General features: G+C 40.0%; 1 protein-coding gene across 8 annotated transcripts in view; it reads right to left on the reverse strand.

Annotated features, from left to right (window-relative positions):
- Positions 1-23454, reverse strand: part of LOC139748110 (follistatin-related protein 5-like) — a 467164-nt gene that overhangs the window by 442752 nt on the left and 958 nt on the right. The window lies entirely within an intron of this gene.

Here is a 23454-nt window from a genome sequence, read left to right on the forward strand (position 1 = left end):
TATTCCTTGCCCTCCTTTCACCCTCCTGCATGTTCAGGCCCCGATCACACAAAATCTTTTTCACTCCATCTTTCCACCTCCAATTTGGTCTCCCTCTTCTCCTCGTTCCCTCCACCTCCGACACATATATCCTCTTGGTCAATCTTTCCTCACTCATTCTCTCCATGTGACCAAACCATTTCAAAACACCCTCTTCCGCTCTCTCAACCACGCTCTTTTTATTTCCACACATCTCTATTACCCTTACGTTACTTACTCGATCAAACCACCTCACACCACACATTGTCCTCAGACATCTCATTTCCAGCACATCCATCCTCCTGCGCACAACTCTATCCATAGTCCACGCCTCGCAACCGTACAACATTGTTGGAACCACTATTCCTTCAAATATATATATATATATATATATATATATATATATATATATATATATATATATATATATATATATATATATATATTCCTATGAGTCCATGGGGAAAATGTTTGTGTTTATGTATATTCAGAAACCGCCTTTCCAGCCTGTATCCAGGTTGAGGCAGAAAAAAAGAAAAATAGCTTCACTTACACACATCCATCTCTCGTCGTAAATAGAATGAATGGTAATATGAGCCCATCATCCACAACCAAACCCCACAGACAACTCCATGGCTTGCTATGACCCCTTCACATGCCTTGTTTCAGCCCAATGACAACATGTCTCCCACCTTCCCATATAACAAAATCGATCCAATTTATTCTATCCGATGCACGTCTCTCGTCCCTCGAAAAGCTCTGACCCCGATACCCTAAAGCTTCTTTCACTCCATCCTTCTATCTTCTCGGTCTCCCCCTCCTCTCTTCTTCCTCTGCTTCTTGTACATAAAATCCTCACAATCAGTCTTTCTTCGCTCATCCACTCCATATGGTCGAACCATTTCAAAACACTTCTCTTTAACAGTGTCATTCTATACACGATCAGTCCATTTCACACCCCATAACGTCTTCAGACATTTCATTTCAAACACATTCACCCTCCTCCTTTCTTACGCATACATTTATTCCTTTATTAAGACATATTTGGGTAAGATAAGAAATGTGACGGATGATGTCACAGAACGACAGACGAACATTATAATCAGTTTAGTCAACAAAGCTTATCATAGGAAGTATAAGAAGAGAATCTCTTGGCCTCTTCAGGTTCTCCAACACTGACTATCTTGATGTTTTCGCTGTCATATGACTTTACTATTTTCACTTCATATATGAAACGTTAAGATTTCTACAATCACATTATCTTTTTTCAGCATTAATTTAAGAAGTAAAAACCCTCTATGTTAGTTATCAAAGTAAAGACAATGCTCTATAATTCAACTAAGTTACGTGGATACTTTTGAACATTAAACAGCTTTACGACATATGATGTAAAATATGGAAAAGATTAAACACCACCGCTTGTGTCACGAAATATGGAGTGAGCTAGATGTATCGAACGTTCAGTCTACCACACACACTGTGGAATATCAGCAATAAAGGAATCCTTTAAAATCCTCTTGTAACTACGGGCGGAAAAAAGCCGACCCAGTCCGGAAGTTTCCACCCCGAGGGTTAAAAAGGTCAAAATGCAATTACGGAGAGAAGATTAGCTATTGCTGTGGATGGTGGGAGCCATAAGTTGTTGTCATGTTGATGGTTGGTTGTTGCTGAAGTGGTGGGGAGGTGGAGTTGGTTCGGGGGTTGTGGGGAAGGCTAGAGAGCTTAAACTGTACAGGATCAGACGAGATGGATGGCGTATGATGGGCAAGGATGGGACAGTGCGGTCTGGATAGTGGTGTGAGACGGGACGGGATGGGATGGGATAAGGTTAGGGGAGACGTGCTACATGTTGGGCCTGTCCCCCAGCTACAGGCAGGAGCCACAGAGTCAACTCACGAGACACATCACACTGCTGGCCAGGACATCACTCTCGCCTATAAATACTCTAATTTAAAATTCCGATGAGTAAACATGTTTGTTATCTGCCTCACCCTCCTCGCCTCCACACACCTGACACCCCACACCAGTTACGTCCCACACCCGCTTTAATAACACATCCGCTACAACCCATATATGCCCTCTACACGTATACCAACATATCACATATCCTTCATACTTCGGAAACTTCTTATGTTATAGGTTTTCAATTGATATAAACGCTTCTTTTACACTCACATGCGTCTCCTCTATACGCAAACGTCTTTGCATTTTCCAACCGAGCCTTTCCCTTCTAGCAGCGATTGCTCCTCTTTCCTCAGTATCAAATTTAATATCAGCTCTTCCTAAGCGTCGAGATCCCGGGTTCAATCAATAATTATTGGCTGCTGGTAAGCACCTCCGTCCAGTACGATTTAATCAAACTACAATCTGATTCCCTCGTCTTCCTTCCAGTTAGTATCAGTCTCTATTCTCTTCTGTATTCCCTCTGATGTCACTTCTCTCAGCACTGAATCTATCTTTTGGGTTATATAACGTCTTTTATATTTTTCCTCGTAACTAATCATATAATTCTCTTCAGGTTTCCTCAGTTTTCATTTTCCTAGTTTCATTCAACTTACATTTCTAATATTCTTCGCGTCACTTTCTGTGACTTCTGTGATCTATCATAGTCTGTTACTCTCTCATACCTTCTCAGTCTTCTTAATTGCTGAATAATCACTGTCTCTCTCTCTCTCTCTCTCTCTCTCTCTCTCTCTCTCTCTCTCTCTCTCTCTCTCCCTCTCTCTCTCTTACTCCTTCCCATTTCTCGCCTGAGCAGCAAATCAATTATTCAGGCAGAGTCGGTACGGGTGAGTGAGCCGTGTGCGGGAGCAGGAATGCCAGAGTTCCTCCCTCCTCTCACCTGCCCAGCCCTCTCTGTGTCACTCTCACACCAGACAAGCACCACTGCCACAGTCCCTCCCACTCACCTACCCAGTCCTCTCTGTGACACACCTCATGCTAAACCAAGCACAGCCACCGCCACCACAGTCACTTGCCCAGCCCACAATGTGCCACATATCACACTAAACCAAGCACAGCCACCGCCACCACAGTCACCTGCCCAACCCACACTGTACCACACTTACATCAAGCCAGCAATACCACCACAGCCCCTCCCACTCACTCTTCCAGGCACTCCCTGCGTAAAATAATCCCCAAAATGCACCTGTATTCCCTCTTCCATCCTGAATGATGATTGATGTACTTCTTTCTAATTCGTTTCATGATTCTATCAACGTTCATTTACCTTTTGTAGCTAGGTATTTCCTTCCTCAGTCGCATTCATCTCTGTGTCATAAAAATAATCACCTGCCAAATAGCTCCTATACCTGAAGCGGTTCTTCATTGTACTCTACATTTTTTTCTAACTCCATTAATGCTACCCTTGAGCTATTCAATAACCTTTCCAGTAACTTCCTTTCATAATTAGTAGTTCTAGCGTTTTTCTGCAAGTACTGAATATCTCTCTGAATTCTGCCGCCAGAGCCGTGTCATCTGCAAACATCAGCTGACCAACCTCCCAATTTCCCCAGCTCCTGGCTTACTGTAGACTTTCCTAGCTTCAGGTCTTTCTTACTCTCTTCTTTAATCCTATTTTCTCGTTGCTCTCCCTAGCTTCTGAAGCACTGTCATGTTGTTCTTAATGGAAAGAGAATATTTTGTCTATTTTACAACTGATTTGTTTCTCTGCTCTTTCACTGACTGGACCTGCTGTTTCAGATGACTTTCCTCCTTTCACTTAGATTCTATCACCTGCTAATGTATGTTCCTTGTTCAGTTTCTTTTAGCTAAGACGCTTTTCTCTTTCATATCAATGGAATCACACTTCCCTGTTTCTCATCAAAGGACGTCTGCGTTGCAATGGTTTCCAATCCTTCATTATCTTGAACCTGCACCGTTTACTGCACCCGGGATGAACGGTTCTTTCGCCTTTAGGACTATCGACTGCCTTAAGGACGACAACTTCCTTTTGGAGAACTATTTGGAAGACTTTTTTCATGTGATCAACATAATTCTAAGACCATAAACTCTTTCTGCTGCTTATATGGCCCTAGCACACTGTCTGGGACTATACCAGTAATATTCACTTTGCTAAACAAGCACAAGATTTCCTCACTCGATTATATTGGTTTGGTTACAATTATATCTTATGGGATGTAAATATATGCTTACTTACGCAGTGGGCAAACGTATAAGCATTCGCGTATAGCTTTGTGTCATAGCCCAATGCTCCTCACACAGCTATGACAACACTTGGATGGTAATACATGCATATACGTCATGTTAAACAAACTGCTTCAGGCCATTTACCCAGGGACATAAGCAATAACAAGCGTTTGGTCGTACTGTTCGTCCATTTATATGATATATATATATATATATATATATATATATATATATATATATATATATATATATATATATATCCTGGAGCCTATCTTCCTCTTCCTTGATGAAGGTGAACGAGATGCGTTGTCGAGAGGCTGGTCGAGGGCAGAGGCTCCTTCATCTCCGGTGAGCCAGACTCTTAAGTCTCAGTCATTTTCCGAACTCCATCATTCTTCCACGTTACCCTGGGCGCTTCACCTGCCCTTCATGGCATTCGCCGTGCCTTTCACATGGTAAGAGGTCCGTCCTCGATCTGTTGTTTCGTTGGGCCTTTGGGTTTTTATGCCTCTGCTCTCTGCTATGGTCAATAGGGCTGTCAGGGTCATGACCACGAATCGAAGCAGTCTTGAGCATCTTCAGGTGTTCAAGATGATTCTAATACGACATGCACTCTCATTATGTACATGTTCCGTACTGTTGCTCATGTCACATATGTCTGTTGTATATCTATATTCTTTTTGCGTTGGAGGCTCGTCATGTACAAAAGTCCACAGCAAGGCCGGGCCTTCATTGAAATATAGAGATGATTTCAAAGAGGTTATAGAGAAGACAAAGGAAAAACTTTACGAATTTTGCACAAAGTGGAAAAAACCTATCATTTAAGATATGCCAGGTCACAGGTATTGGGAAAGACATGAGAGGGTAAAGAGTTCCAAGGCCTTTAGGTGTAAGGAAAGAAATAGATCAAATCGACCCACGCTTAAAGAAGCTGCCACATAGTGATCATGTGACGCAGCAATTTGCCAAGTATTGCGTGGTCTGCCAGTGGTGAGAGCACACAAGCGGCCAACTCTCAGGAGTAAAACCCCGATTAGCACAGCGCCACTAGCAGTACGATCCATGCCTCACTTTCACGATGACGTAACTAATATATGAAAACAATGATATTACTTGTACTATTAATCTTTTGATAATGCCCCCCGATTATTCATGATTATTCATTTATTGTGGATAAATTACGTGTGACAGAAACATTGCTGGTGTATTTTAATTGTATATAAAGGGCAAAATACATATCATTTGCCTATCGTAAATTGCTGAGATCATCCCACAACCTTCATATCCTGCTCACAAAGAAAAGGAGATTTTAGCATGGCCTAGATCCTAATTATGGTGCGTATCATTTCCAAGCAAATTATTGCTGTCAAAGGGCGTCATATATGGCACAGTGGTCGGCTGGCTTTATTATACCAAAAAAAAAGTTTTTTCCGTGAATAAAGTTCACTGACCTCGCCAGGCATTGATAGAGAGTAGGTTTAGATAAATGGTATCCTAAAGTAATTTCCAGCAAAGACAAGTCACCTCTGGATCTCACAGAGCATCAATCATTGCTCATAGTTTACACTAACTCTGTACAGCTTCCATAATCATTTTCCCTGAAGTGATCTTGCTAGTCTAGGAGTCTGAGTCTAGTGATGATAATCATTTACGAAAGCATATTTAGGAGCCTAATAGTATAACACTATAATGTTCACGATAATCGACACGTCGGGGAGCACCGCACTGCGACAGTAAAGGGTCACTCAGAGAGCGTGGAGGCAAGTGTTGACCTCTTCAGGAGGCGGAAACTATTACTGATATATGCGTTACCAACAACCCAACTAACTGTAACCGACGATGACCCCCTGTATAGCACTCACGGTAATGGAACGAGTGCTGGAACTCCTAAAGATTATCCTTGGAAAAAAATTGTAATTGTGGTTACAGAGGGAACTTTAACGAGCATTCCTTTTCTCCTCGAAGCCAGCACTCGTTTGCTCCTGAAGAACTCCTGAGTGGTGTGACTAATGACAGAATGGTAAGAGCTAGAGAAAAGAGGTGGGAGATCCACAGCGAGAGGGAAGAGCCTTTATACTGCTGATGCAGGAAAGAGGGAAGAGATCTCAATAGTTGTGTTAGAGGAAAACAGGAAAATGCCAGCGTAATGCAAGTGATAGTGGTAAACGCTTCCATTACCTAAAATTTCTTGAGTCCCCCATTCAGTCCCTTCCTCCTATTAGCTATCTCCTTCTTAGATCTTCTCCGTAGGTAAACATCTCAGAGTCTACTCAATGCCCTCTTCCTGCTTATCAATATCTCACCTCCTTAGCCTCTCCCAACCCTTTCCTTTCTCTAGTATCAAAATCCTTAAGAAATCTCCCCAACCCTCTAATCTCCCACATCTCCTGATCCTTTCCATCAAAAACTCAATCATGGTACACCCGAATCCTAATCTCTTATCAGCTAAATCTCCAAGTTCAGTAGGTCCCCAACTCAGTCACAATAACACGCATAGCCTCCTGGCTCTCCACTCATGGTAAATCACCCAGTTAACCAGCCTCTTCCATCAGTATACATTCTTTCTAAGCTTCCAGCGTTCCCCCTACTCCACTCATATACCCTCCATACAACTGCCCACCCCTCACCAACATCCATCATTAAATCTACTGTCTATCTAGCCTCCTCCATGAATAAATTGTCAGTTTAACCTATATATATATATATATATATATATATATATATATATATATATATATATATATATATATATGTGTGTGTGTGTGTGTGTGTGTGTGTGTCCGCGTGCGCATCTTCCCAAGAGAGGAAAAGCATTTTATCACGTGGAAAAAGTCATATAATATAAACCTCTTGCATTTTCTACAAGAAAGCTACATCTTTGATAGGAGCAGTGGCTGGACTCACCTCACATTTCTGGAATGCAAGAAGGCTTTTCCTGCTCTGGTTCATGGAAGAATATTTAAGAAGTTTAAGATATTAGGATTGGCTAATGGGACGAAAGTTGGTCATAAAGAGGACGCAGAGAAAATATATTAGAAGAGCCTTTTTCAAGCTGCGTGAAGGTAAGACTTGGCCTCCATCAGGGTTCCTTACTGGACCCTCTGCTATATATGATATATATAAATGCTTTGACAAAAGGAGCCAGGAAATCAAGCATACGTGCAAAGTTTATCATTCAAGAGCGCAGCAGTTTCCAGCATGGCCTGAGGAAAGTGTAAGAGTAATCTGATAATAAGCCAAAGATCAACCAAAAATAAGTTTTGGAAAAACATCGACAGAATTGGGATGGAATTCGGGTGAATGGGATCAGAAGCCGAAGGGCTGAACCTGCAGTAGGGACCTAGGAAGTGACATAGTGGTGAACGTATCATTAGGAAAATTATATCACAAGAGTCGTGAAGCAGAAGCCTTCACGATGTTCTAACAGAAGCTCATGATGGTACACATCAGCGTTACCAAAATAAGTATCTGTTGTTATGATGGTATATACTGTTTAAACAGAAGTCAGCTGTTAACTAACGGAACCAACTCCTAAATAACATCTGTCAATATCAACTTTAAAACACAGTCAGGGAAACTCAAACAATAAATCGTAAAAGTTGATTTAGAAAAAAAATGACAGCTTGCACTTTGTGCTTCAGCCGTGTGCTTGATATCATTAACGTTTAGAAAGTCAAAAATTATTCTACCGAAATTAGCTTTCCAGTAATTCTGAAAAAATCGCCATGATTCTCCATAACTTAATACATGACATAGAATGATAACATCACCATTGGTCTAAGTAAGAATCCATTTAACAAAATCTGCAAGCTCTGTTTGTAGGGATGGACAAGACGTTTCAAAAGAGTATGGTAAACATGCATTGAAAGATCTAGGCATAACAAAATACCTTTGTGCCACAGTAGGTACATGACATTCAGTTTTGTCCCGAGAAAGAGATGGCAGAATGCAGTGAAAGAGACTTTAAGAAATCGTCACCTAGACATTCAGGAAGGTGAGAGATGTGTGGTGAACAGAATGAATGGGAGCGATGTGGTATACGTGGGTTGATATGTAGTCACTAGGCTGAACACGGGCATATGAAGTGCTTACGGCAAACCACGGACTGGCTTGATTTGCTTGGCTGTGGACGGTGGGATCTGCTTTTGATATATTGATCATGACAGCTAAAGAACAAATGTGAGCAAATGACTGTTATTTCTTTTCCTGGCACTACCTCGCCAAGGTTGAACACGAACCCAACCTTCATACTGATACACGATGAGTGAAAAGTAACCTTTAGCGAGACTGTATCATAGACAAATGGTGAAAGGGTCCACAACCTCATCAAAAAAAATCCCAAGAATTCCATCTTAATCCTACTTCTGGTTGTAGCGCAACCTTGAGTCTGGGGGATGAGTCCCACACATCATCACCATAAACCATCTCCACCAACATATCCCAACGTTAACCATCTCCACCATCATATACCAACATGATCGACCTATACAACCCTTCAAGGTCACACATACACAAATGTATAATCAAGGCTCTTGTCAGAACGACTGAACGTTTGCTACAAATTTAGCCCACATTCAATAATAGGGATCGCAAACAAGTCGTCAACAAGCCGGCCAATCTAAGGACTTATCGCACAGCCACTGGCGAAACTAAGTTGGAGGAGTTGGAGAACGAGGAAGGAGGAGGAGGAAGAGAGATTTCTCCATCTACATAAACTGAACAGAGATGGAAATGATGGTGATAGGAGTGAAAGGAAGCCGATAGAAGGATGGGGTTTAGGTGACAGGAAAATAAGAGTTCTCTGTGGATGGGTGTGATGGGTGGATGCGAAGAAATGAGACTGAAGAAATGGTGGAAAAGGAAATGACATACCTTCAAGGGAACTATAGAGGTGGGGAGACAAGCAAAACCAAGAAAGAACAGAGAGAGAGATTACATGGCTTGGTGAATGGGAAAGAGACGTTGAGTTCGAACGTTGGAAGAGGGACGTCAAATAAGAAGTGATATAAAGGAATGCAAAGATCAGCAGACCACTGGGTCCTTTCTAGGGTGCTAATGTTACTACAAGAGATCAGAAACGGAGAAGAGATACCTGGGAAATCTATATCTACTGAGGCACAATTACTCATTCTTCGATGTGAAGCAAAATGTTTTTCAAGTCTCTTAACCGTATCTATGGTGTTGCATTAATCTTTTTGGCAAATGTTAAAAGTGATGTTGAAGAAAAAGTACTTTATCTAATTCGTGATGAAATTCTTCCCACTAGTTTTATCCACTGCTTTGACTGAAGTCAGACTGATACAGCCTTACATACTTGCTAAGATCCAGACTAAAAACCTTTGTTCATTTGATTACATGTAAAAGAAATCACCATCTATCTTTCTCTATTTAAAGCTTAATACATCTTGGTCTTCGAGACGGATTTTATAGAAATTGTTTTTCAGTTCGTGAGTACAACTCGACAGATGAACTCTTTCTATTCCTTATGTCTTTTTTATGTCTTTTCTCTCGAAGGCAGACAAAAACTGAACTTAATATTCTTGGTGGAGACGCACCAATGAACTCTGAATTTATTCTGCTACCTGACCTGCTTCGGACATTCTCCTTCAGGAGGATTCAAGATGTAAATATCTCACCAAACAACAGACATAACAAAGTCTCTCTTATCACATAGATGTGCTGTCTATTATGGCTTACTGTCCTCCATTGGCGGGTCTGACACGTTCGTATTAGTAGTCCTGGCACCACATGATCATGGACAGGAACCATACAGAGCACCTGATGTGCATATGTAGATAAGCCTTTAATCAAATACGTCATCTGACCAGGGGGTTAACAAGGGAGAAAGAGAAAATATTCCCCACATAACGAACGAAACGATGCGGAGGACGCGCGGTCCGCTGCCTGATTAATGACGCATCGTTTGCGTTACCATAAAGCTAATCAAACAGATGATAATTAATACCCTGATTTCGAAACATGACTAATGAGGCGCTTCTGATGCTGTTGCGGGTCTGTATGATGACCGTTACCTGGAGGGGGGGGGGGGACCATATGTTGATGGTGAATAATGCCGGTGATGATGATGACGGCCCATGATGGTGATCAGTGATGCCCATGGAGATAGTGAGGTGGTGATCATGATGATGGCCCCTGCTGGTGAGCGGTGAGGCAGATAGTGATGTTGTTTTGATAAGGATGAGTATGTTCTATGATAGTGAATAGTGAAGGGTTAATGGCAATAGCCACTGCAGGAAGAGAAAATGGTGGTAATGGTGATATTGGTAAACATATTACTATGGAAAGTCCTCGATGATTTCATTCCTTTAGGGAAAGAACCATAAAAATAGATGAATTTCATGGCCAAATAACTAAACAGTGCTTAATGAATTATCAGTTATTAACTGATAATCACTTTTCGATAATAAGCCAAATTAACACCCTCGTTATGCTGAGACCGTACGAAGATGACTTGTTAACATTTAAATAGATAATAACACATGTATAGTAAGATAACCACACATATATAGTAAGATAACAACACATGCATAGTAAGATAACAATGCATGTACAGTAAGATAACAACACATGTATAGTGAGATAACAACACATGTATAGTAAGATAGCAGCACATGTGTAGTAAGATAACAAGACATGCATAGAAAGATAACAACACATTTATAGTAAGATAACAATGCAAGTATAATAAGATAACAAGTATAGTACGATAACAATGTAATTATAGTAAGATAACAGCACATGTATAGTAAGATAACAAGCCATGTATAGTAAGATAAAAATACAATTATAGTGAGATAACAATACATTTATTGTAAGATAACGACACATGTATAGTAAGATAGCAGCACATGTGTAGTAAGATAGCAAGACATGTATAGAAAGATAACAACACATTTATAGTAAGATAACAATACAAGTATAGTAAGATAACAACACATGCATAGTAAGATAACAACACATGTATAGTAAGATAACACATGTATAGTAAGATAACAATACAATTATAGTAAGATAACAATACATTTATAGTAAGATAACAACACATGTATAGGAAGATAGCAGCACATGTGTAGTAAGATAGCAAGACATGTATAGAAAGATAACAACACATGTATAGTAAGATAACAATACAAGTATAGTAAGATAAGAACACACGTATAAGATAACGATAGAAGTATAGTAAGATAACAAGTTAAGTTGTCAAACTGTGCGTTACCTGACTCCTCTCACGAGCAAGTCCAGGGTATGACCCGACGAGAGTATGACAAATATACACAAGAGAATGAAAGCAAATACAGCACAGACCAAGCGATCTCCGCAGACCTTCATACACACACACACACACACACACACACGCGCGCGCGCGCGCGCGCGCGTGCGTGCCAACATGGTATAGTAAATATCGTTACTGACCATGAGTAAGCGAGGCCCGCATGGGTTCGAATCCTGGGCGCGTCAATCGGCCCACACCCACCCCAAGTATTCATCTTCCCCTTGAGGCTGGCTATGGCTGGATCGCGTGTGTATATACACATAGGAGTAAACATACGTTACATATACATAATGTTATGACACAGAGCAACTGTCATTGTGACATCTGACAATGAAACAACTGTGAACGAATCTATGTTGATAGTGACCCTGGAAATGAAACTTTGTCATGAAAAGTCAGTTTAAAACCTGGTGAAAAAGAGTAAACGACGCCCTCAGTGTCATTTTGATAAAAGGAGCTGAAATTCGACTGTATAATTCAGTTAAGATAGACTGATATTAAAATCGCAGGAATAAATCTGCGAGTGGAGCGTACTGGACATACCAGACAGTGAAACTTGTGGTGTGGTTGAGGGTCAATGTTGGCTCAAAACTGAATGATGCTGGCGATAACTTTATGATAAAACTTAATGATGAAAGTGGGTGTCAAAGCCAATATTCTATTTAAAACATTTTCGTGAAACATTGTAATGCGTGTTGCTGACGAAGGTTATTGGTGTACCATGTGTGGGAGGATTCAGGCTTGGCTATTAAGATCATGATTCGTTTGGAAGGGTTAGGGTTTGTCTGGGAGAGTCATGGCTTTTCTGGCAGGGTCACGGTTCAACTAGCGGTTCCAAGGCTCTCCTGGCAGAGTCCCAACGCTGCTGCCAATGTCAAGAGACATCAACCATATGCTCCACTGTAAACTAGAGGGAGAAATATATACAGTCCAGCGTTTGCCTAGAAATGATCTCTTATTTCCCTTGTGCTGAAAATCAGAACTGCTACCGATGCGAGAAATAAGTTTTCAAACCTTCCTCGTGACGGAAAGGACAATACCAGCACCGTCTCTATGACAACTGTCTGGGGTGGTCGGAGCCTGATGCAGGCAGCCGCCTTCTCATCCTATCAACAAAGGTGGGTTGTTGGTCTGTCGTCCATACAGTGTAAGTCTCTCTCTCTCTCTCTCTCTCTCTCTCTCTCTCTCTCTCTCTCTCTCTCTTGATTATTCAATGTACTGGCCAAGAAAAATGAGAAGAATTGATAGATCAGCCACAAAAATATCTAAAAAAGAAAACTTGACACATGGTTGAAATCAGTCCCATATAAACCAAGAATCCCGAATCATGTAATACAGGTGGACGGCTGAGAAAATAAAATCTTATAAATCAAGTAAGAAGTGCGTTGAGCGCCACGCGCTAACCTTGACATTTTGACTAAGTCTCGTCGTAGGTACTCGTACGTAGATAAGTGTTCTACCTCTTGTACTACTACCACTACTACTACTACTACTACTACTACTACTACCAGTACAAATAATAATAATGATAATGATGATAATAATGATGATAATGATAATGATTATGATAATGATAATAATAATGATGATAACAATAAGAATAACAATAATGATAATAACAATAATGATAATAATAATGATGATAATAATAATAATGATAATAATAATAATAATAATAATAATGATAATAATAATAATAATAATAATAATAATAATAATAATATTAATAATAAAAATGATAATGCTAATAATAATAATAATGATAATAATAATAATAATAATAATAATAATGATAATAATAATAATAATAATAATGATAATAATAATAATAATGATTATAAAAATATTATTATTATCATTATTATTATTATCATCATCATTATTATCACTAACTGCTATTTCTTCTCTTCCTTCATCCTACCCCTCATTATAGAGACGCCACAGCGCCATTGGTAAGGAGGAGAAGCTAATTATTGACTTAGCCAAAGTTGGGATCAACTATCGCTGGCAAAATTTTTCCCCCAGAAGAGACTTGCATACTGAAGTGTAAACAAGATTATCGCACGCAAACGTGTGACAGGCCAAAGTGGCCCTGTCGACAGGGGAACTTAAGAATCCTTCTTCTCACTCCTGTTCCTGGACAGTATAGCACCTTCTCCCAAAAAAAGAAAATTGCCTTAAAGAAAAAGGTGGAATTCTCCAAAGAACTTGGAGATCTCTGCAAAGGCCATGCTGGTCGGGGCAAAACAAAATCATTCCTACAAATCTATATCAAAATCATTACTATACATTTATATTGAAAAGATGTACTTTCAGAGTATATCAGATAGCAACTTTTAAACAAAACCTAAGAATGTAATGATGCAGATATGCCATATCAATATATCTAATCTTCTTAATGTGACCAAAAGATATACGTTTTAGATGCAATAAGATGATGCATCCTCCAATCGACTGAAGGATACATTTTCCTTGTATAATACATATGTACAATACATATATACAATACATATGTACAATCAAGGTACAGAGTTGAAGCATTTGATTTCATTAATCCAGTCTCTGATTAAAAGAATAATTAATCAGATAAACAAAATTAACCTACTTCACTATATGTATTTATATTTGATAAATAAAGAGACTTATGAGCACTGTCATCAAAATTACAGAGATATATAAGTAGCAATGCTTCTTATCATAATCCTTTTTCCTTAAGAAACACTAGTCAAAATGTACTAAAATGCAACCCAACAATTAATCATTGCCTTCCATTCGAACTCTCGTGAGCCCGTCCGCGTCTCGTGGTAATACGTTTTAATTCACGTGAAAGTATAGTGTACAGAACCACCTCACACGATGTCTACCTGACAATGAACTCCTATTTGTACCAGAGAGAGCAGATGTTAGCGCTCTCTCTCTCTCTCTCTCTCAACACATACGTTTTTTCTTGTATAGCTGATTTCCGAGAGAGAGAGAGAGAGAGAGAGAGAGAGAGAGAGAGAGAGAGACGTTTACGCCAGCTCGGACCCTACCCAACCCAAGACACACAACCCTCCAGCTCCTTAACATGCTTACAAAAACGACAGATCAGCACGACGCCCCAGAGAGACATTTGTCACTGTCTGCTTGTTTGTTTCCACTTGCTCCACGTGTCATACACTTGGTCGAATGGACAGATCACATGTTGAGAACACGTTTTAACTCATGTATCATATGTTAAGTTCATGTTTGTATACTTAGCTGAATAGTGTCAGTGATATCGCCATTTAGTAACTCACATTACAAATTTATTTCACAAATCGTCGTTCAAATTACTTTGAAAACAATCAAATTATACATTCATTTCCCCAAAATATCATTCACACTGTTTGAAATAAATCAAATTATTATTTTTCCAAAATATAATGTACATTAATAAAGAAATAGAGGTGAAAGTTTATATTTCCTAAAATTTCCTTCAAAATATTTCTTTTAAAGAAATGTAAGTCATAAAATTTCAACAAACTCATAACGACTGTGAGTGTCATATTAATGAGTACATACGACGGAGATGTGACTGGAACTCTAGACCAATTCCAATGGAAAATTACAGTCAAAACACAAAATATTTGTATGCAACACAGTCCAAGAGGACAAACATGAGTGCGTGTATTCTCTTAACAGAGACTGCATTACTGTTCCATAACTCTAAGAAAGGAAAATACCTTGCATGAGTTACTCTCCTTATATCAGTCTGTAACACACACACACACACACACACACACACACACACACACACACACAGGTACGCTAGTTGTATCTACCTGCATACAACACTATTGGCCAGAGAAGCGCCTGTGGCCAATACGTCACCCGTTGTCCTAGCAACCATTTCCAACAACTCCCAAACACAATGGTGTCGCCTCGCCTCGAACGTCACCCCAATTCAGCACGGAACACGCAGCACTATTACGAAGCTACACTGAAAGCTTCACTACTAAATGCAATTCTGATTCTAATAGCTGTGAATTTAGCACGTAATTAATAAAAGGCAGGTGGACGTAATGTTGTTGTCGTTGCATGTATATGCTCACGTTCACAGAGTAAAGCAGCTCAGCTGAAACATCTTCATGAACTAACGCTTGAAGTATATATATATATATATATATATATATATATATATATATATATATATATATATATATATATATATATATACGCAAGCAAATAATGCCTCAATCGGGAAGCGTATCTTACAAATAGAGTGCAGGACCAAAGCCAAAACTCCGTAGGTATATCATTTATTCACTTTCTTCAACTAAACGTTTCAGACATCACTAAAGCCATCTTCAGGAGGCTCTTGAAAAAGAATTTCTGGAACAGGGTAGAAGAAGGACGGGCCCAGTTTGAAGTGGTATGAATAACATTGTGATTGGCAGATCCCAAGAGGAACAGAAAGCTTATATATATCTGAAGGATTCAGAGGTACGGAGAGAGGTCGAATGTGTTAAGAGGTGGTAAAGGTGATCAGTATGATTATTCGTGCTGAGTGCTTATTTGGCTGTTACAGATGGTCTATGAGGGACAAAGAAATGACCTCGAGATGGTGATATACGAAATAACACAGAATCAAGATGGTAATGACGGTGATAATGAAGGTTATGCATCACCTGACGACCATAACATGGTAAGGGGACGTGTGGGGAAGGAGTGCTCCGGGATCATCGTGAGCCCGACCATAGGTTATGGCTGATATACCCCAGAAAAAAGTCGATGTTATAGGTGTTCCTGTCTCAATAGCTTCTGGGACTTGGAGCTATCGAGAACACTATAAAACACACATGATAACTGCTGAAGGTATAAACTACGGCCATACAGAGAACTTTAAGATCGTAAAGAAATCGAAAACTAAATCTGGGAAATGCTCAGAAATCATGGAAATTTAGATGTAATTCTGATGAAATTTGATCGTTAGTGTCTGGCGATGGAAACAGTAAACATCCGATGATAGGGAAGATTTTAAATGGAGAGACCCAGTTGGATATACAAACAGCACTCTTTCTGTCTGATGTATGTACCTGTCTGGTGTACCTGTCTCATATATGTACCTGTGTGGTGTACCTGTCTGATGTATGTTCCTTTGTGGTGTACCTGTCTGATGTATGTACCCGCGAATTAAAATCGCTGACAAAAAATAAGCATGAAATGTAAGTTTATGCTTCCGTTGGACCGCAAAGCTCTGCAGTGAACTCTGCCTAAAGGGGAAGGAATCGCTCCTCTCTCACAAAGCAAGACACAGGGAAGAGAATAACTCAAAAAACAGTGCTGTAAAAACGCGAGCTGCAAAGGGGATCAGAGGGCATGAAATTTCCTTGGGAGTTTTAAAGGGATCCTGCAACAGGAAAAAGACTGAAACTGGTCAGAGTAGAGGGGGAGAAGTACTGCCAAAGGTTAGTGTTCAGGAAAACAGATCTAACAATAGAAGCTAAAGACTCTTACACTGACGGGATACTGACTTAGCTCCGGGAGGGGAAGGCTTATCGCTGGAGTAGCGGGTGATGTCTCCAGCTGAAGGAATGCATACAAATGGCCCCAGCCTTAGGGAAACACTGACTGTTATCTGAAGGGAAATTAAGAAGCCATAAGCCACGTCACTCGATGTTCGGTACTCATAAGTCAAGAACTAAACATTTCAAGATCGAAGGCCCCTAAAACTGCCAGCAATTTACATCAAAGACCTCCCTTCCTTTATTATACCTTCAATCACGACATCAACCATTCTTGCATTCAGAATCCTAAGTACCAAGATTTCATTTCTTGCATTACATCTCCCAAAATGCTAAGTCAACTTCATCATGAACTGACTTCTTTCCCTATCAGGTACATAAACCCTAACAGTTATCCTTTCATTCTAACTCACATCAATCTTGCATTCGCTTCTTTACATTTCTTAACACAGTTCCAAAGCTTCCTCATCAGAAGTGACATTCCCTTCATTCGCTTTCGTCCTCTCCTTAACATCAAACTACATCCTGAACACTCCTGAGCCATTCTACTTACTCCCCTTTCAAATTTGTTTCACTCAGAGCCAGAACATACGGGTTCTTTCATCACACATGGCAAATATCTCTATGTTCGTTTCATCCTATTCAGAGCTACGCACATTCAGACATCCCAGCCTGAGCCTCCTTAGGACAAATAATGATGATATCAGTTTACTAAAGTGAATGAAAAGACATGAGGAAAAGAATATAGAAAAACAAACACAACATAAACCGATGGACCATTGCAAGAGGAGGGGGTGTGGTGGTTAAACAGAGTGGTTTAAATAAACATTAGAGCTGCAGTCCAGCGGGCATTGATGATGTTCACAGTGGCTAGGATGGGGGATGTTTTTGCAGTGGTATAATCGAGCTTGGACAGGCTCTGTGTAGTTGTAATGTCGAACAGTTGGTTCGGGTCTGGGCGATTTTTGTGAGGAGTTTGGGTTCCAATGTATTTGGAGCCTGTTGATTAGTGGTGTAAGAAGGACCTTGGATGATATTCTGTGCCTCTTCTAATGACTTCATTGTGCTGTGGGTAAAGAGGACGGCCAACTAGGGGATACAAAGGTGAGTTTAAGGAGAAAGAATTTAGTGTAGATGTTCTAGATTCACGCTAAAGAGTCTACGTGTCTGTCATCTCTTGGCCTACAGGTGTGGTGGACTCTGATAGCAAACGAGATTCAGCTACTGGAAATTTTAAGTTCCCTTTTCTTCTTCATGTGGATAAATGAGAATGGATAGAATAAGATAGTGGGGTAGAATTAAGATAAAATAAGATTTTACTATGGTAAACTGGAATTATATAACGGAAGGGTCTGTTGATAAGATAATGATGAAGGGCATGGGCAGGCATCTGGAAAGGATTGACCCCGAAAGAGTGACTAGGAAAATGCATATGAGTAGGAGAATAATGAGAGAGAAAACTGGTGTACGGGTCTGGTTCGTGTTGTGCCCAGGAGATGAAGGAAGAGGGTCATGCCTACGTTAGGAATTGAACACCTTATCTCAACCCTTCCTGAGGTAAGGATGGTCTTAGTTTGAGGCTCATTTGACATGGCGGTGACCTATGCCAAAGTTGGCAATGCCCTTTTTGTAATTCGATCTGCAATGGTGATGACCTTTGAACACAGCTTAATCATGAGTGAAGTGGGGCTGACCTTTGTACAACCTTTAATCAGATGGAAATGATAACTACGTCGATAACTCTTAAAGTGAAGACGACCTTTGCCATCTATGACCTTACTCTACCAATCCTTAAGATGAAAATGCCCTGTCTTAACTCTGTCCTAGGTGGAGACGACCTCACAACAATGAAGTTTAAAGTTGATGTAATCTTTGATATAACTGACGATGACCTTATACCAAAAATGCCTAAAGTGGAGGTAACCTTTGCCGCACTAATGATCCTATACCGATAATTCCTCTGCCCAGCTAATCATAAAGTGGTGATAACTCTACACATATAATACCTCAAAGGGAGGTAGCCCTCAGCCAAATCTGGTATCATGTAGAGATGACGTACACCCACTATTTCCTCATACGATTCTATCACCCTATCTAAAAATCCTCGGTCATTCCTGCAGGAGGTGGGGTGTTAAGGAAACACACGAGTCGGGTCGGTGTCATAAGACCAAGTGCTGAATGCCACACTGACGCCCAAGTCATAACGTGCTCACCTGATCATTTCGTCGACAAAAATACATAACTATGTGTCATACACTACCTGTAAATTGCCCAACCCCATAATGGCTGTCAGTCCTACACACATACACACACACACACACACACACACACACACACACACACACACACACACACATTGAGGACATTCTCAATACAGACAGTATACATTAATTCAAGAGGCTGTATGAAAATCAAGAGATGGGACCCCATGAGTGGAAACTTCCCTCCACACCCAGTACGTATAGGTAACTGCAACTAGGTAGTTACACTTATACACACAAGACACAAACACCTGCACATGCAATCGTCCTCGTAAAAACATACAGATTCTTACCCACAAAAGTAGAATACGACAGACACACACTCTACCTACACACACACACACACACACACACACACACACACACACACACACACACACACACAAGCACACACACACACACACACACACACACACACACACACACACACACGCACACAGTTATTTCGTAAGCTACACGTGTCCAAATGATATTCGTGAATATCACAAAGATCAGGCACACATTTCCTCGCATAGCCATGGAATTATACACGCGTAGACTGTATGCAAATACAGCCGCAAACATAATTATGGTCCATTAACTCGTAAGATATGATCACTAGCGTAAAAATTTGCAGCCGATGAAACAATTAACGAAAAAATTATAAATCATTACGAGAAATTATTCCAATTTTTGTTTAGTCAGAGTCATTCCCCCACTACTCGTCAGTCTTTAACTAAACTGTCTTCAGTTTATAATTCCAGTGTCATATTATCCTCGGTGATCATAGAAACTACACAAAAACATTGGGGTGAGAAAGCTACGCCAGTTGACGAGGCTTAATGTGTTAAATCTAACTTTTGATGTAAATAATTAACTACCTTTATTATGTGGTGTTCATGGATAACTATTTCACTTATTTATTCCCCTGTGTCACACCACAGTGTCCACTCTCCTCTCGCACCACAGAACTCGTTCCCCATAATCACGTAGTATGGTACACCATATCCCTGTGGTGGAAAGTAATCTCAGAAATACACCCTGACACACGGACACAACCCTACAAACATGAGGGTACACACTATACATCCACAGACACGGACTCCACACATACAAACAAACACATACAAACGGACGCATCCACACATATGGGGACATCCACACATGCAGAGATACACTCATACACACTCGTGGACATTCATACATGCAGTTATATACACATTGGAAAACACAACCAAACACTGATACGCCACCAGAAATATCAACATACAGGAAGGTAGGCAAAGCAGCAAATACCAGATCACATATTCTTAAAATGCAACAGAAGATACAGACCAGCGGTGAAGAACCATTAGAAGACACAGACGACCTGCAGCTACAATGGACCTATAGGACAAGTAAGGGGAAGGAGGAAATACCAGAAGCTCCCTTGAAAATATAGTATATCTTAAAAGTATCTTTTTACTAGGGACATTGAAACGGAGGGACGTAGTGAGGTAACAAGTGAAGCAGAAGTGATATATACCGTTACAGAGAAAACAGTTAGGAAACCATGAGTGTTGGAGATCAATCCATGTTTGTTGAACATAAAATTCTTAGAAAAACAAAAAAGAGAAGTCGACGAGTAATCAGGGCAAGACTTGGCCAACAAGGGACTGCATCAACACTACGATCGCTAGTTAAGCAGGGGGTAGAGTTACTGTTGACTTCTAAACTGGAAGACCTCCTTCCAGCCAAAGATGAAAAAGTGGAGATTAGTAGAAATACTGATTATGAGACTTTTAAAGAAACAAAGAAATCTAATGAATATACCGAAGGTATAAGGGTATGGCTAGTAATGATTACTTTCAGTATGGAGGTGCTTAATCAGGCTCAGATGCTCATGAAAAAGAGGAATTCAGCGGACATATAACATTAGAGGTGATAGAGAGACAGACGAGAGAATAGGAAACAATACAACCAAAAGGCAAAATATGCGAGACATTGAAAGAGTGTAGTAAAGATAATGTAGACAAACGAGGTTGGACTGGCAGTAAACTGAAAAGAACTGGATTTCATAGAGCAAATGAGAGAGCACCAACCTGAAAATGTTGGAGTACTGGACACGAAACTTACTAAGGATATAAGACTTAACGTGTCCGGAGAGGATACGTGATAATATGAAGGGAATGAAACGACAAATGAGAGCCCATCTTAAGAGATAATATCAAGTCTTAGGAAATACTAAGGGATACTTCATTCAAACAATTTATATTAGGAAGAGTAGTAATTGTAGGAAAGATGATAATTCACAGGACATCAACAATAAGAGAACAATGAGGATAGTACAAGAAGCAGTGAGGCTTGCACTCCTCATAGACGGCAAAACTTCCCATAATAGGAGACTTCGCTTATTAAGAAAAAAATTCGATTCTCACGGAGATGAGACTGAAAGTCAGGTAGGAATATGTTCTAGAGTACTGAGCAAAATATCTTGCCCTAGTATGTCTTTGAGCTCGCTCGAGTCAGAAAGACACACACCATTGCTACAAAATCTTATCTTCACACGTAGTAGCACTGAATTAGAACATCCCAAGTGAAACACGAATGGAAGTGAGTGATAATGTAATTCACGAGTGTGATTATTTGGCAAAAGAGACACATAGTAGGATCAAAGGAAACCAGGTTGAAAGAGAAGATATAGCCACGGAAACTACACAGAGCTAAACAATTTCTTTGAGAACATTAATTGGGTAATGGAGTTGTACACCTGCAGTATAAATCATTGTTACGGAAGGCTTGTTGAAAGCTACAATTAAGGAGTTAGAGAATGGTCCCTTCAAAAGTGAGAGAAATATGATTCAATAAAAGATTTCAAAAAGAATTTGGCGATATCATTTGGAGGGGATAAAGGTGGCGCCTCTGTTATCCACTGTTTAAAATGTATAAGACGGTAAGAAAAGATTTTTGAGAAAAAGGAACAGATAGATAAATAATGAAAACATTATCATAGATAAAGGAAAATCTCTAAGACTTTTCCATATATTCATAAATAATCAAATCGAAAGTTAAAGAGCAGCTAATCAGCAAATTTGAGGGAATAGTTCTAAAGGATGATATAAAAGCATGCAAGGAACTAAAGAACGTGTTTATGTGTGTTTATCAAAATGGAAGACACTACAGCACCAGCACCAGCAGAGTAGAATGGGAGAGCGGGCATTGCAAAGTTCTGAAACTGCTTGAACAGACATGAGCAACCTACCAAATGGGCCTTGACCCTTATGAGGTTCATGGCCCTGATGAAACTTTGCCATATGTACTGATGCTGACAGGGTTATGAGAGAAGTAGTGTGATGACGATTGCATCAGCTTACGAGGGGACTCAAAAAGAAAGAAAAAAATCAAAGGCGGTGGGGTGAGTGGTTGATAAAGTTCAACCCGAATGAAGGACAAGTGATGAGGAGTGGAAGCACAGGAAGACTGCCTTAAGAAGAATGTTATCTGATGAGAAATAATCTGCAGGACCTTTTGTGTGAAAGGGACATAAGAGCTGACGTTTTCCCTATAACGTCACCAGAGCTCTACCTCAAGACAACCGGCAGGAGATAGAGTGTCTGCCTGCAAATTGTAGAATTCCTTTTGACGACATGAATAGCAAATTGACCAGCAAACTATTCTCAGTATGTATTTGGAATTCTCAAGTCCGGTCACGGCACTTAATTAAAGGATAACAACAATGCAACAGAAGATATCCAGAGAAGGACAACAAGATGGTACTAGTGGTGAGAGAGCTGAGGTCCACTAAGAGGTTACAGGCCACACACTTGCCCATTATGAAGAAGAGAAGAGTGAAGGGTGACTTGATCACAACTTTCATGTTACTAAACCAGCTTGAAACACTCGACCTTTGGTAATTATTCGAAAAATGCGAAGGTAAAGGAACCAGAGGCCACAACAAGAAATTGAATAATTACATACAAAAGAAACTGGTAAGCAGAGTTTTTGTGGTATCTGAGTAGCAGATAAGTGGAATGAAATAGATGAAATAGTTTATAAAGTCGTATGAAGGTAGAACAGGTTCAAGAGAGATGGGGAAAATCACATGTGGCTAACTCACTGCCCGCACAGTGCAAATAGGTAATTACACGGAGACACACTTGTTCACAGAGATATTAGAACGCTCGGGGATCGCTATACGCACACACATGGAGATATCCAAATGTAAGTGACACAATAAAGGCATACACACACCCAGACATACATGAACTCGAATTCATACACACACACA

This window comes from Panulirus ornatus, chromosome 72 (assembly GCF_036320965.1).
Source record: "Panulirus ornatus isolate Po-2019 chromosome 72, ASM3632096v1, whole genome shotgun sequence".
NCBI lineage: Eukaryota > Metazoa > Arthropoda > Malacostraca > Decapoda > Palinuridae > Panulirus > Panulirus ornatus.